Source organism: Canis aureus, chromosome 9 (genome assembly GCF_053574225.1).
Source record: "Canis aureus isolate CA01 chromosome 9, VMU_Caureus_v.1.0, whole genome shotgun sequence".
Taxonomy (NCBI): domain Eukaryota; kingdom Metazoa; phylum Chordata; class Mammalia; order Carnivora; family Canidae; genus Canis; species Canis aureus.
The window spans coordinates 62,185,353-62,200,692 of record NC_135619.1 but is presented as its reverse complement, the minus strand read 5'-3'; the positions used below and the strand labels follow the sequence as shown (position 1 = coordinate 62,200,692).

Genomic DNA, 15,340 nt, shown 5'->3' with positions numbered 1-15,340 from the left:
ATATGAAATGTTATGGTGTTTATCTCTCGGTGATTACGTTATAGGTAGTTTGAAACTTTCTTTTTTGTGTTTTTCAGGATACCTCAAATCCATTCCAAATAAATGCTATATTTTATCATTAACACAATTATATTTTATTATACATGTTCATTGTGGAAATATTGAAAAATACAGATAATCAGAGATAACTGTTTAATAATTTTGACTATGGTTTTTATAAATATTTTTATTACTGTATATTTGGTAGGGAGAAGATTATAGTATATATGTAGTTTTATAGATGGTCTTTTTATTCTAATCACATCTCATGAGCACATATTCATGTTAATATATATTCATTTATAACATAATATATAATTATGTTTTATTTTATTATGTGGATTACCTTAGTTTATTTGCAACCAAGATATGTTGGCTATTTCAGGTGTTTTCAAGTATATATTACTATAATAATACTATCGTAGAATAGCTGTAGCTAAATTATTTTTTAAAAAATCATTGGTTATTTCCCAAAGAGAAAATTTTCTAGGTAGAGTTGATATTTCAAAGAGTATATAATGGTGAGATTTTTTGAGTAATACTAGTACTTTGAATCAGATTTATAGCAGTTTACAAATCCATGTGCCAATTTGCCCTTTACTAAACAGATACTCTTGCAATCAAGGAAAACATAATGTTGTGTTTTTCAATAGTCAACCTATCAGTAAATCATCTATCCAAGAAGTCTTTCTCCATGGTAATCCAATTTACTTCTCTAATGTTTATTCTGAAAAGCATAGTATACACTAAGTCTGGAGGTGGAATTTCAAAGATGACCAAGCTAACATCTCCTCTTATTTAGACTCTTCTTAGACTATTATATGGAGACAGACACACAGTAAATATGTGGATTTTGTAAGAGTATACAACTATACAGTGTAGCAAAGTTGTTTTATTTACTTATTATTTTCAGAATCATAATGACACCTATTGAGGCAGGCATTTTTTTAAAGGTTTTATTTATTTATTCATGAGAGGCACAGAGAGAGAGGCAGAAATATAGGCAGAGGGAGAAGCAGGCTCCCTGTGGGGAACCTGTAGGGGACTTGATCCCAGGACCTGGGATCATGCCCTGAGCTGAAGGCAGACACTCAACCACTGAACCACCCAGGCATCCCAGAGGCAAGTATTTCTGATTTCAATTTGCTAATTTGGCAAAAGAACCAAAGAACAAACTAGTATGTATATTGGCTTATATATGCATCTATTAAAATATTAATATATTAATGCACATTAATAAACACAAGCATATGTTTGTATCTCATATAACACTTCAAGATACCATAAATTTTCTTTTTTTTTTTTTTTGTCTCATTTTCTTTTGTGAAATCTGCTGACATATGCCTGTTATCACTTGGTAAGCTATTGGAAATCACCTTCCATTTAACAAGGAGTTATTGAGTATTTCCTATGCATAAAGCAACAAAAATAAAATGTAGTCCCAGCACTTAAGACCCTTCTTTACAGTCTAGTGAGGGAGGCAGTGACCAAAAGCTCCTATGATCTTAATGTAGCTAATGCATTTATATAAAAGCTGATCAGAAAATTATAATTGGTTATTTAGTCATTATCCATGCAACATAATCATTGAACTCTTACTAACTACCAGGCTCTGTGCTTAATACAATAGAAAATAAGAAAACCATAGATGCTTCCATCATGGAGGAAAAGATGAAAGAATTCTCAGTTGGGGGAATATATTTTAATCTGTTTTTATTTTTTTTCTAAATGTAAGTATTCAGTACCTGCCTTGTTGTGATGGCATTTCAAATTGGAATATGAAAAATGCAGATAAATACATGAGTTTTTAAGGGCTATTATAAGTAAAATGACAGAAGTAGAATTGTCAGGGTTATTTTTTACTTTTGCTTAATCTGGTAGAGAAAATTGTTATTCTTTCCCTAGCTTTAAGATCTTAAAGAAAAATTAACACAATAAAATCATACCATTGGTTATAAGTTCTCAAGAAAATACAACACAATTTGGTTATATGTTAATTTTCTGAGTTGAGGAAGTAGGGAATGTATCAAAAGAATGGGCTTACAATATGAGATATTATTTTGGAAATAATCCAACATAAATGTCAGTGCAGATTTTTCCCTCTTGGGGAGCTAAATGTGTGTATAAGTTGATGCCAGATGTCAAAGAGGACATCTTAGTGAGCATGTTTTAATGGCATTATGGTTTAAGTATGTATCATAGATTTTATTTGTTCTGCCTGATATTAAAAAATTATTTATTTTTAAAATATCACATCAGTCAGACCTCTGTATATAAAGCATTTATTCTAAAACATAATACTCAGAGGGGTGCCTGCGTGGTTCAGTTGGTTAAGCTTCTGACTCTTGATTTCAGCTCAGGTCATGATCTCCGGGTGTTGGGATACAGCAGTGAGTGAAGGTCCCTGCTCAGTGGGAATTCTATCTGAGGATTTCCTTCCCTCTCCCTTTGCCTTTACCCCCAGTCTCTCTCTCTCTCTCAAATAAATAAATAAATATTAAAAAAATAATACCCAGAATATCTTCACTTTCCCTGATGAACAGTTATGCAACTTACTAAATTCTAACTTACTATAAATTATTTACTGACTACAATGCTTTAAGGAATTTATGTGAATTTACTAAGTGGATTGACACATGATTCAGTTCATGATACCTAAGTGGAATTAAATGGATTTATCATTCATACCTCAATGATACATATTAATTGATAAGACAAATTAATAATAAAATGAGAAAAAGTATTGACCAATCATTAGATTGAAAGGAAAAAAAATCCTTGATAGTCTATTAGTCAACAGTTTTAATTAAGTGTCCATATTACTAGCTATAACATTTTAAAACATTACTCTAGTATTTTAGGGGTTTTTTTTTTTAATGCAGTGCATCTTAGAAATGGTATTGTACAAAAGTATTTGAAAACATGATTTCGTTTATGCCTCATTTAGGGTGTGTTAATGATGTTGGGAAGTACCATCATTAGGCAATTATAAAGGATATATTTCCTTCTTTGATGGAATCATTAAAGACTATTTTGTTTGGGGCGCTTATTTCAGAAAAAAATAATTTCCTGGAATCAAGAAATATGAGCATTATTTATAAACCATTATATTCTGTCTATAATCATTACAACTTTGTGAGAAGTGGAGAAGGAAGAAAAAGAAGAAAATGATACATACTGATGAGCTTGCTGGAAAATTGAAAAATTAGAAATATGATGAGTGGTATCATATTTCCAATCTGCTTTGGCTTTTCCTGTCTCTTGAGGTCAACATGGACAAAGGAGACTAATCAGCAGAGTTTAGAACATGATAGTTGAAGAGAACAGGTCTTGAAAAGAACAGTTGGAAGACAGCAGGTCTTGGCTCCAGGGGGAGGGTTTTGGCAATGTCTAGGTAGACCAGAGCCAAGACGGCCAAAGTTTTTGGAAGTATTGCATTTTTAATAAGGAAATCCAAGTGCTGACCAAAATCAAAGTTGAAATGCCTCCGAATACTCTGAAGAAATGAGGCAGGTGATAGAAGCCAAAGTCATAGATGAAGTGCCCATGGCTTTGCTCCCAGGGTTCTAGCTATAAGACTCTCTCCAGAGTCCACCCTGGAAGGCTTAGGGACCTGAATAAGCCTCCTGAAGGACCTGGCTTAAAATAACTGATAAATTCAGGTACTAAACATGGGAAGAAATGGTAAAAGATATACAGTATTATACACACACACACATATTTTTTCAGAGATTTTTTTAAAGGAATAATTGACTTTTAAAAATACATAGAGACGTTATACCAAGAACATTTTTATTTGATATAGGTCGGATGTGTAACATTTCCAGGGATTTTTCAGATATTCAACTAACAATCCTGAATCTGTACAAAGCGATGCAAAATATAAAGACTCTGTATAGTTTCTTGAAAAAGAATTCAAGTGATCTCAGTTGTGGAAAATTTCTGCTTTTTTTCATTAAAAAAAAAAACAGTGTGAAAATAATGCTTTGGGATATCTGCTGCTAAATTTTTAAATATAAACATATAAATATCAACTGAACCTAGTGTTTGATAATGAAGATTCTTATGAATCTTTGTGATTCATAAGATCACTTTGTGAAAGCCTTCACCAGATCAAAAACAGTGAGATGAATATATGAATAATCAGTGGATCTACAGGATGGTCAAAGTCATAAAATTGTCCACAAAGGTACTACTAAAGTAAATAGTCTTTGTACACTTCATACATAAATGATTGAAATTTCCTGGAAATTCCACAATGTTTGAAAATTCTCTGCATCCTGCCCCAATTTTTTTCCCAGCAAATATCAATAAATATTTAATGTAATCATCAGCTAAACTTTAACTTCAGAGATGATGAAAGCATTTAGTATTTTGATTATCTAAATTGTTGGACTTTGGCTTACATATCCTTATCACATAGACTCTTCCAAGTGGTGAGCTTGCTAAAGGTTGTTCTAAAAGTTTTACCCAGATACCCCAGGAAAATAAGTTAGGAGGTTTAGCCATATAAGAGCTTACCAAAATATTCAATTTTTATATGTAACTAATTTTGTCATGTCTTCACTTTTTCCATTAATTAAGATCAAAGAAACATGCATTACTTTCAAGTTCTTGAATTTTCATTGTATGTTTTTAATGTTCATTAAATTTTAAATTAAAGTTTGTTCACAGCTTCAACCACACAGAAGGTCTAGGAAAAAAAGGTGGCTTTCCTTGTCTTTGCTGCAGTAACAAACAATCCCTGGTTTTTCATGTCTGACCACAGCCAAGTTTTAGTTCTTACATATAAGTTGGGTGGCTATGGGTTAGATACTGCTGCACTCCATGTGTCCTTTTCATCTTGAATACTAAACTGAAGAAGCAGTCTATATATGGGACATGGCATTTTTATGCTGGAGGGAAAAGAGAGTGATCATACACACTCACATGATTATAATAAGCTTTCCTTTCATGATGTAGATACCAACATCTGTCTCAGACTTTAAAGGAAATTAAAATATTAATGAAGTCTGGTGGTAATGGAAAAGGGGTTGTAGGCAAAGTTTTGATGGGCCCAAACTAAGGCAGGGCCAGGTATTGGGGAAAATGTAGAAGAAGAGATTTGATAAACATTCCAGATAATAGAATTAATATCACATGATCTTTAGGTGATATCCTCTAGTCTTTGGCTTTAAAACTCATTTTCCGCTGATGATTCTCATTTTACTACACCAGCCCTGATTTCTTGGTTGAGGATTAGACTGCTAAAATATGATTTAGGTGCTGGATATACATCTCACAATAGTTCTATCTAAAACAGACTTCTCAATTCTTTGTTCCAGCTTTCAGCTTAATCTTCTCCACATACTTTTTTTTTTTTTTTTATCAATAGATAGTTGCTCAAATCAAGAAGCCAGAACCCATTTATTTCTTCCTTCCTTTCTTTTTTGTTTTTCACTTTTCCTCTCCTTATAACTCATCTTCTGATTCTGACTGTTCAGTCTTCAAAATATGTCTTATATATTTCCAGTTCTCTCTGGCACCACTAACACCATTCTAGTGGAAGCCAGTTCGGAAAAAGTGGTTAAAATATGATAGGTCTTCCTACCTATTAGTTGAATGAATGAATGTTACTCTATTTGGACTTTTCTCTCTCTCTCTTTTTCTTCTCTTGTCCATTCTCCACACCTCTGATAAGGCAGATCAGATCATGTTACTTCACTGCTAAAAATATTTCATGACTCCAAATAGTTGAGGTATCTGCCCATACGTTTCTGGAGCTCACTAAAGCAGAGAACATGGAGATATCCATGTGGGATCATTAGCATATGCAAACAAAATTAAGAAGCACATGTTTCGGTCAAGGATAGTGTAATATTTTTCTATTGCTGCCATAATAAATTACCATAAATTTTGGCTCAAAACAACCCAAACTTATTATCTTACACCTCTGAAGTTCAGAGGTCCAGACTGGCTGGACTAGTTCTGGGTTGCATATGGAGGAGATCAAGGTGTTGGTTATCTGGTCTCTTATTAAGAGAGAGGTTCTGGGAAGAATCCATTTCCTAGCTCGTTCAAGTTTTGGCAGAATCTAGCTTCTTGTAGTTTCAGGATTGAGACAGTAAAAGATGATAGCATCTGTTCAAGCTGTCTGACAGTCAGGGAATGCTGTAGCTCCAAGAGGCTTCTCTCCAGTCTTGGCATGGGGGTCCTGACGTCTCAAAACAAGAAATGGCATGCCGACTCCTTCTCTTATTTGGAACCTCTCTGACTTCCCCTTCTACCATAGCATCTTCCTTGCATGCTTTTCCACCATGTCTCTGTCATGGAATCTCCCATCTTTATATTTTACTGTTAAGGGCTCCTATAATTAATTACATTGATCTCACCCAGATAATCCAGGGCAATCTCTCTATCTTAAAGTCAGCTGATTAGTAACCTTAATTACATATGCAAAGTCCCTTTATAGCAATATCTAGAATAGAGTTTGACTAAATACTGAGGAGATGAGTCTTGAGGTGCATCTTTAAAATTCTGCCCCTAATGGAAAGCATGATATAATTCCTAAGAAGTGGGGCAGTCTGGGTGGCTTAGTGGTTTAGCGCCGCCTTCAGCCCAGGGCTGATCTTGGAGACCTGGGATCAAGTCCCAGGTCAGGCTCTCTGCATGGAGCCTGCTTCTTCCTATGCCTGTGTCTCTGCCTCTCTCTCTCTCTCTCTCCCTGTGTCTCTCATGAATAAATAAATAAAATCTCAAAAAAATAAATTAAAAAAAATTCCTAAGAAATATACACATCTAAGGGATTGTTAAAAGAAGAACAGATATGAAAAATGCCACTTGGATTGGTAAAAGACACAGTGGAAGAAAATGGTATCTCGAAGTTAAAGAGTGAATGAGTCATATTAAAATGTTAGAGAGGAAAAAAAATAAAATAAAAAAATAAATAAAAATGTTAGAGAGGAAACTAGGGTACTTAAAAATTAAGAAATCATTAAGACTTTTAAAACAGAAATTCTGTGGACTGATGTAGATGCAAGTCCAATTTTAGTAGGTTAAGTGATGACTCGAATATTATAAGTTTGGACAAGAGAACTTAGAGTACTATTTCCAGAAAAGTGATGGAGAGATCGGAGAAAGACAGTCAGGAGACAGTGCTCTTCTGATGGGGATATTTGATGGAACAATACAGTTTTCTTTAAACCACAAGCTTGTACCTCTGAAGAAGCAGAGGTACAAAAATAAAATATAATAAAGCTGAGTCCAGTCATCTTCCAATAGTATTTCCTTCAGTGATTCATAAATATTTAGAGCCACATTTGAAAAAGTGTCATATAAATCATATCACCACAACCTTTGGAAAACAGCTTTTATAAAACAAGTCAGATCTTCCTATTGTTACGCAAGGAGATTAGAACAAGAATTCTTATTGTAAAATGAGACAAATAACAATGATCTCAGGATAAAGACAAACAGCTTGATTAAATTCTTAAATTCTTATCAAAGAGAGATTTGAAGTCTTTAGAAGTTCTCATGGTGTTATTTCCAATCAGGCTTTTTGTTTGTTTGTTTGTTTGTTTGTTTTGTTTTGTTTGTTTGTTTTTGTTTTAGAGGTTAAACTCTACACTTTCCCTACATTCTTGTACTTTTTAAAAGAGGCGACTGATAGATGCCAGTGGTCCTTCATAACTTTGAAGGAGGCAAACAAGATTAAAGCAAAGGCACACAAAGTTGCTGGTATGCATTTGCAAGAAGTAAATGGGTGCCATCTGTGAGAAGATTTCATTTGCTGCCTAATTAATTCTCCCATGTTCCCTGGTACACCAATGCAAAGCTCATAGATACGATTGGAAAAGGGAACAGATGGCATCTTTCAGTTGCCTATTGACTACTGTGATCTTCTTGCTAATTAATCTAAATAAAGCACCCATTATTTAATCTTAAACAAAATTTCAACTGGGTAAGGTTTTGAGGTGTCATTAAGAAAATGTTTTCCTTTGTTTGTATTTGCATAAATCATCCCGGTGTTTACTCTGCATTTTAATGACTCAGAGAAGTTGCAGAAACACATACACCAGTTCAGAAAGCCTTCTTCCCCAAATCCACCATGAGATAACTTTTAATATTAGAACTCTAATCTGGTGACAGCTGTCATAGATTGAGTCTGAGTTTTTTAAGTTAACAAAGGGAACAAAAAAGCTAACAAAACATACACTCTTCATTAGAAATCCAAGGAATTTTTTGTCAGCTATACCTAAGATAAAGTACCTAGAGGTTGGGTATTTGTAATGTTAATTTTTAATTTGCATTAATAATGTTTTTAAAAATGGGTTTTTCTTTTAAAGTTCCTGCATCCATGGGTTTCCAAAAATATTCTCAACTGATTTTTACCTTTATATTTCAATTTTTTTTTTTCTGTATTGCTTCAATAACGCAGGCAAGCCTGTCTTCCTGTTGCTCACCATCCTCATTTTCAGGAATTTGGAAATTACAGCCTCTTCAATTTTGGAAGAGGTGCTCCCACTTGAAAATAATTTCACAGTATTTTTAGTAAGTTAGTAAGGAAGTTGTATCCAGAAGAGAATGCTTAAGAGTTACATAAGAGTTAGTTTCATTTCCTATAGCTGGAAAAATAATAACTAGTAATATGAATTATTATGGAAAACCAACTCAATTTAACCTCAAGTAGGTATGATTTTTTTACTCTAATGAAGCTATTACAGTAATGGGAAGGTGCTTCTATCTTAAAAAAAAAAAAACATAAAAGCATCTTAACAGTAAACAATTTGGGTTTCTTCCAGCAATGTAAGATAATTTTATATTCGTTGCCCCTAGAACTTCTTCAGTAAGTCAAGCAATTTAAATATCTATTTAGAGTAACGTTTTTTGTTGGGAAGTAGCTTGTTGGTGAAGAATTGATTCTTTAGAAGTTCCATTTTTCTTTATTGTTCAATTACAGCACTTATCATGCTGTATTGCTATTCATCTTTTTTTGTTTGTTTTTAACATGACTAACTTTCACAAGTCTGAGAGGTTGGTGCTAGAAGTCAGAGATGTGTCCAATTTATCTTTTTCTCCCTCAGCATGTAGAGATATGCTTGGCACATAGTTGGGAATCGATGAACTTTGCCCAAGTGAATGAATGATTACATTTTACCTGAAAGAGTGATGATACCACACAAAATAACATCAAAGTACACTTTACTCAGGAAAAAAAAATGAAGCTGATTATTGGATGGACATGAGGAAACCCACAATATTTCTCTTAAAAAAAAGGAAACAAAACCAAAAAGATTCATTCATTTCTGAGTTGAAATGTTTCCCTCCTTTCGTTTCACTCTGGTTTAGGCTTCAGAGATAAAACAATCCCTAAAGCAGCTCTTTGTAAAGTACTTAGCTGTGCATGACTGCTGGTTCCTTAGGCAGTGAGGTACAAGCCACAGGAAGCTTATCCTTGGCTTCTTCCATCTTGGGCCATCCTGACCTTGGCTTGGGATTGTTCTCTCCCTTCCACCCCAGCTTGAACAAATGTCAAGCCCCTTATTACCTCCAGCCTGAAATATTTTCTTCTTTCTGATCACAAATTAATACATATTTGAGATCTAGATCTTGTTCTTACCTGATTCTTTAAATACTAGATTTCCATACACGGGAGTTTGAAACAAAATATCTGAGAGAGGCCATACCTGTTGTCTAGTGTAATTGTTCTCCAAATCTTGTCTCCAATACTCCTGATGAACTATATCCCAGGCTCTGCTTAAACATATTCCCTAGGAGGCATTTTGCATTCAGCATTTTATGGCATTTTTCCTTATACTGAGCCAAAATATATTACCTGCTAATCTGTTTGTGAGATAGTCTCAAAGAGATCATATTATATATCCAAAGATAGGACACCCCCTACATTTGAGGAGGACTTCCTGACCACTCTAGTTATCTATCATACACAAGGAGAGGAAAATAGCATGTCTTCAGAAGGGTCATTTGTGCAGAGTAGAAATGAGAAGCATTTATTGGCAATCAGGATTCATATGGGTGAGGATTCTGAAGAGCCTAGTCTCTAGTTTCACTGAGGTTCCTGAGCAGTCAGTATTGTTTTTTGAACATAGAATTATTTATGTAATTTTAATTTTCCTGTGTGTAAAGAAAATTGCAATGAAGACATTGCACACACAAAATTAGTAATATTAAAAGCTAAATATTAGACCACAAACAAAACTAGAAAAATATTTATAAAATATGTATTTATTTATTTTTAAAGATTTTATTTATTTATTTGACAGAGAGAAAGAGAGCACAAGCAGGGGGGCAGCAGGCAGAGAGAAAGGGAGAAGCAGGCTCCCCACTGAGCAGGAAATACAATGTGGAGCTCAATCCAGGGACCCTGAGATCATAACCTGAGCTAAAGGCAGATGCTTAAGCAACTAAGCCATCCAAGCACCCCTATCAAATATTTATTTTTTTATTTTTTTTATTTTTTTATTTTATTTTTTTTTATTTTTTTTTTCCTATCAAATATTTAAATAAGAAAATAAAAATATTGCTGGAGATGAAAAAGCCACATACTCTAACAATATTTGAATAGTTAAACGAATGAATAAATTAATGAATTAGTATATGAATGAGTGATCACGTGAAATAAAGGATGGAGGAATAGATGTAGAAGCCAGAAAATTTTAAGCAAAAGTAAATCAAGGGCAGGTCTGCTACTTATAAAATACCTAATTCTAGTAGTGTGCTACGTGAGAAAGAAGTCTTTTGCTAACACCACAAGTCTCTGGTCCAATAAGTGGACCAGAATTGATAGTAATTCATGCTACAAGTAAAAAAAAAAAAATATAATGTTGTAAATTAATAATTTTGAATATTATTTAGTATTTGTGTCAGTTGACTCTTTGAGAAATCGTATTAAATTATAAAGTGAAATTTTAATTTAGTTGCTTTCATTATCTGTGTGTGTGTATATATATATATATATATATCGGAAATAAAAATTTGTGAAAACATAATCCTTGCAATCAGCTAAAGAAAATCACTATCCTATTGATAGAGTCCTAAGTTTAAGTTACTTTTGGATAGTAACTTACAGGACTTTTAGCAGGAAGAGATCAGGTAACTAAAATCCAACCATGTTTATTGAGCATGTACTACTTGTTCACTTTGTGGAACATTTTGCATGCATCATCTCTTCATCCTACCTAATCTTCACAACTCTGTCAAGAAGAAATTATTGTTCAATGTTCTGAATATTAAGAGTAAAACACAGAGAGTTTGAGTAATGGAGTGACTACCCAAGGTCAGAGTTAGTAAGTGGCACAGCGATTATGGAGCTATAACTTACAAGTGCCGTGTCATGGTGGCATCACACTGAAAGGAGAAAGCTAGGTTCTTGTCTCATGGAGTCGAAGAATGAACCTGTGGATAAAGGAGAGTTAGTAAAGTGATAGAAGTTCATTAAGTGAGGATACAGAGAAAGCTCTTAGGAGTGAGAGGGGTCCTGGCAGGGTTGCCAACGTGGGCCTCTACTGACAGTCTTTCATTTAGAACTGTCCAGGGAGCAGTGGCCTTATCACTGTGATGTTTTGGTTTGAGTAAGGACTGGAGATAACATCTTGTGGTTTCCTTTTCGGTCAGGTTATTCTTTGTTAGTCACAGACGACTGTCATAACAAAACAAAACAAAACAAAACAAAACAAAACAAAACAAAACAAAACACCTTTTCCACCCATACCTAGGGCAGGGTGGTCTGCTTTGTTTCCTTATTCTGGTTTCCTTACATCTCAGCATTTTAGGGAGTTTGTTTTGTGAGCCTGATTCCATGGTCCCCTCCTTATCTCTCCCTACCTGGCCCTGCCTATCCCTTACTCAACATCTTTGCGAGAAAATCAGATCAATCTATTTGAGATGTACATCTCTTTTTACTTTCTATTTCTTTTGCTATAACATTTAATATGGGGGTAGTAAGATAAGAGAATATAGATAATCTAAAAAGGGTGAGCAAGGAAAGTAAATACTAAAATGTTTCATGCAGATGTTTCAGATTATTTTAAGCAGTTGTTTCCAGGACATCGGTTGCTTCCCATTTGAGTCAGTACAAGATGCTACAAAGCCCGTAGCTCAGAGATGTGGATAGAATCTACTGTACTTACAGGTCAAGAGCCCTCTTCCTTCATTTGTCAAGCTGCAACATGATTGACTCTATTGTAGAGTAGAACCTGCCCATATCACTGCAGCTTCAGAGTGAGTACTTTCTGGCTGAGCTTTTCATAAGTTTTAAAAAGCCACTGGGACTGGGTCATCAAACAACCCAGACTGATTGGCAAAAATTAAAGGTCAAGGAAATCTAGCATTGAGTAATTTGGTGTCTGCCAATTCTGGAGAATGTTCTTAAAAAAAAAAAAAGAAAAGAAAGTAAGTAAAGAAGGAAGAAAGAATCGGAGGGAGGGAAGAGGAAGGAATAAAGGAAGTAAGGAAGAAAGGAAAGAAAGAGAAAAAAGGAAACTTATGAGAGGTGATTTTTAATCTCAAAAACAAAACTAAATTAAATAAGTATTTCAATTACATTGAAGAAAAAATTTCCCAATCAAGGACAAATCTAGCACAATGTCTGGCAGGTAGGAAGGGCTCAATAAATATTTTTATTGAATTATGAAAGAAATATTTCAACCTGATCTTGAGATGGCAGAGTGATGTATGAAAGAATGAATTTTTGTTCTTCCAGATTTCTTTCTTCTATTCTAAGGCATTATCAATTTTAAGAAGCAATTGATTCATTAATATACTTTGGGATAAAACTTATAATAATTAAATATAGAGAGTTCAGTTTAAAAATGATAAAATAGGAAAACACATTCATATTTGAATTGAGCAAATAGGAAAAGTCATCTCTGAGTATTCAACAAATTGCCCAACTTTGGTTAAGGCATCTTGGTTGGACCAGTGAAGAATACAAAGAGAAATGGGACATGTTCCAGGCCCTTAGTATTATAAGTCCTTGAGTAATTGAACATGTTGTGCAACTATGGCAACTGTTTCACCTGAGTCTTTTTAAAAAATCAATTTTTAAAGAAAGTTAAGAGTTTGTGTCCATCTGAAGTCCAATTAAAATGACAGATCTGTAGTTTCAGTTGCAAAGGAGGTACAGAAGGGATATATAAACATACTGTTATTCCCAAATTGTAAAATCCATCTCCCATTTAGGTATACAGCTTATTAAACTTCTGGATGATTAAGCCAAGAAAGAATTAGAAACAGCAGTTTTCTTTTGTTTCTGCAGCAAATCCTTAATAACATTTTTATAGCTTGTCTAAAGCAATGGCTTAAATCCTCGTTTATCTCAACATTTTAGTTTCCCTGTCTGTCCATTTTTATATACTCCAGTAAATATCCATCTTCATCATTGCTAAAGATAAACTACTTGTATCCTCATCTTATTCTTCATAAGAAATCCCAGATATTGCTACAAATAAAAGGGGAAAAAAAGAGTTAAGTATGATAATGGTGTGTTAGATAGTATTCAATGTATATCTAAACCATTAACAAGCAAATAGAATATAAACAAATCAATAACAGAACCTATAAAAGCATGAAAAAGCAGGACATTAGTGCTTAAAGAATGTTCTTGTCATTGTATTACTGGAATCTACTACAAATATGTGCCCTAGGGAGTAGTCAATTTACTTTTATTGCTGTTGTTATGGGTTGACTACACCAAGCGAAGTATTCAGAAGAAACTAAAGAAAGGATCCATTTGAAGCAAAGTCTCTAGTCATTTGGTGAAAATTAGTATAAGGTGAAATGCAAAAATCCCAGCACTTGCTGTGTAAGATATCACAACAGTCCAGGAAACCCCAGGAAAGACTCAGAAGTTTTTGACTGTTTACACGCAACGTTTTCATCCATCTGAAGATTTCTAAGCATTTCCCAAGGATTTACACCACACATCTCAACCCTCAAAGCAACAGAAATGGAATTTGTGATTAAAGAATATTACTGTACTAAGATTACGCTAAGATAAGGTGATTTTTTGAGAAGACTTCCCTAATCAAATAGTGTAATGAGCAAAGACATAACAGGTTACAATTCTTCTTCCTACAGCCTATTAATGACTTCCTTCATTGTCAAATCATTATTATTTTTTTAATGAGTACTTCAGCTGGTTGGGAGTCTTATCTATTATCTAGTAAGGAAGTCCTTATATTTTGTTCTCTTCTAAGTAGTCTGAGCTCTTGGTGGTTTTGTCAGGGAATGATAATTTTCATTGAGTTTTAGCAAAGGGCTCATAACACCAAAAGTTCACAGTGGGTTCTGTTCATAATTCTCCCTCTCCAATTTCATAGTGGCAACATTATCTGATATATTAGCAGCTTGGGCTGCCAAACAGAATACCAAAGATTGGGTGGCTTAAAGAATTTATTTTCTCACAGTTTTGGAGGCGACAAGTCCAAGAGCAAGGTAACATCAGGGTTGGTTTCTGGTGAGACCTGTCTTCCTGGCTTGTAGATGGCTCCCTTCTCACTGTGCTCTCACCCACACTTTTCTCTGTGCATGAGGAGAGAGGAATATCTTTGGTGTCTCTTTCTTTTCTTATAGTGAGAAGAAGAACCTAGGGTTCCAGTAAACTCACAGTAGTGTTGCTGGGATAGTTCAAGTATTTGAGGGAAATAGTGATACTGGTCCTTTGTGACACGATACTACTTCAAGGTTAGTTCACAGTTTCAACATTATTAGCTGAACTACATTCCTTTCGATGACATAATTTCTTTGAGAAGCTAAGTCTTTGGTGGTTGCTGTGATGAAAAAGCAAGTGCCATGTGTACATTAATTAATATATAACAGGAAATAAGGGTGGTGGTTTCCAATGTGATTCCAGGGTTGGAAAATTTTGCAGTGACCAATAGGTAGACACATCTTATTAGTCATTAGTAATTGTAATTAGAGATTGCGGATAAGTATGAAATAGTGTGGGTTTTACTTTATTTTTTTTCAATTTTTCCATGTCCTTAAGTCAGAGGTATTTTATATCAGTGATTGTTTAATTTTAGAGTACAAAAGAATCTCCTGGGGAAATTGTTATAGAATAGAATCACAGGTTCCACCCCAATGAATACAGATACAATATTTCTGGGATGAGACTCAGAAACAAGTGATTCTAATGCCAATGTCCTTGTTCCACACTCTGAGAAACGATTTCTACATGTTGATCTTTCTAGAGCTTTAAAACTGTTTGAGTGGCTTTGTATTTTTAGATGTACCTTCCCCCTTTCCTTGCTCCCTCATTTTTTTCATTTCTTATATGAGTGGGGGTGGGATGCAAGCATCA

The 15,340-nt window shown here is 34.2% G+C and overlaps 1 long non-coding RNA gene across 1 annotated transcript in view; it reads right to left on the bottom strand.

Annotated features, from left to right (window-relative positions):
- Positions 1-14,644, bottom strand: part of LOC144320182 (uncharacterized) — a 35,015-nt gene extending 20,371 nt beyond the window's left edge. Inside the window, exons 1-2 of the long non-coding RNA XR_013385745.1 lie at positions 14,443-14,644; positions 11,360-11,433 (exon numbers count right to left, since the gene is read on the bottom strand). This is a non-coding gene — a long non-coding RNA (uncharacterized LOC144320182). The remainder of the gene's footprint in view (positions 1-11,359; positions 11,434-14,442) is intronic.
- Positions 14,645-15,340: the final 696 nt, after the last annotated feature.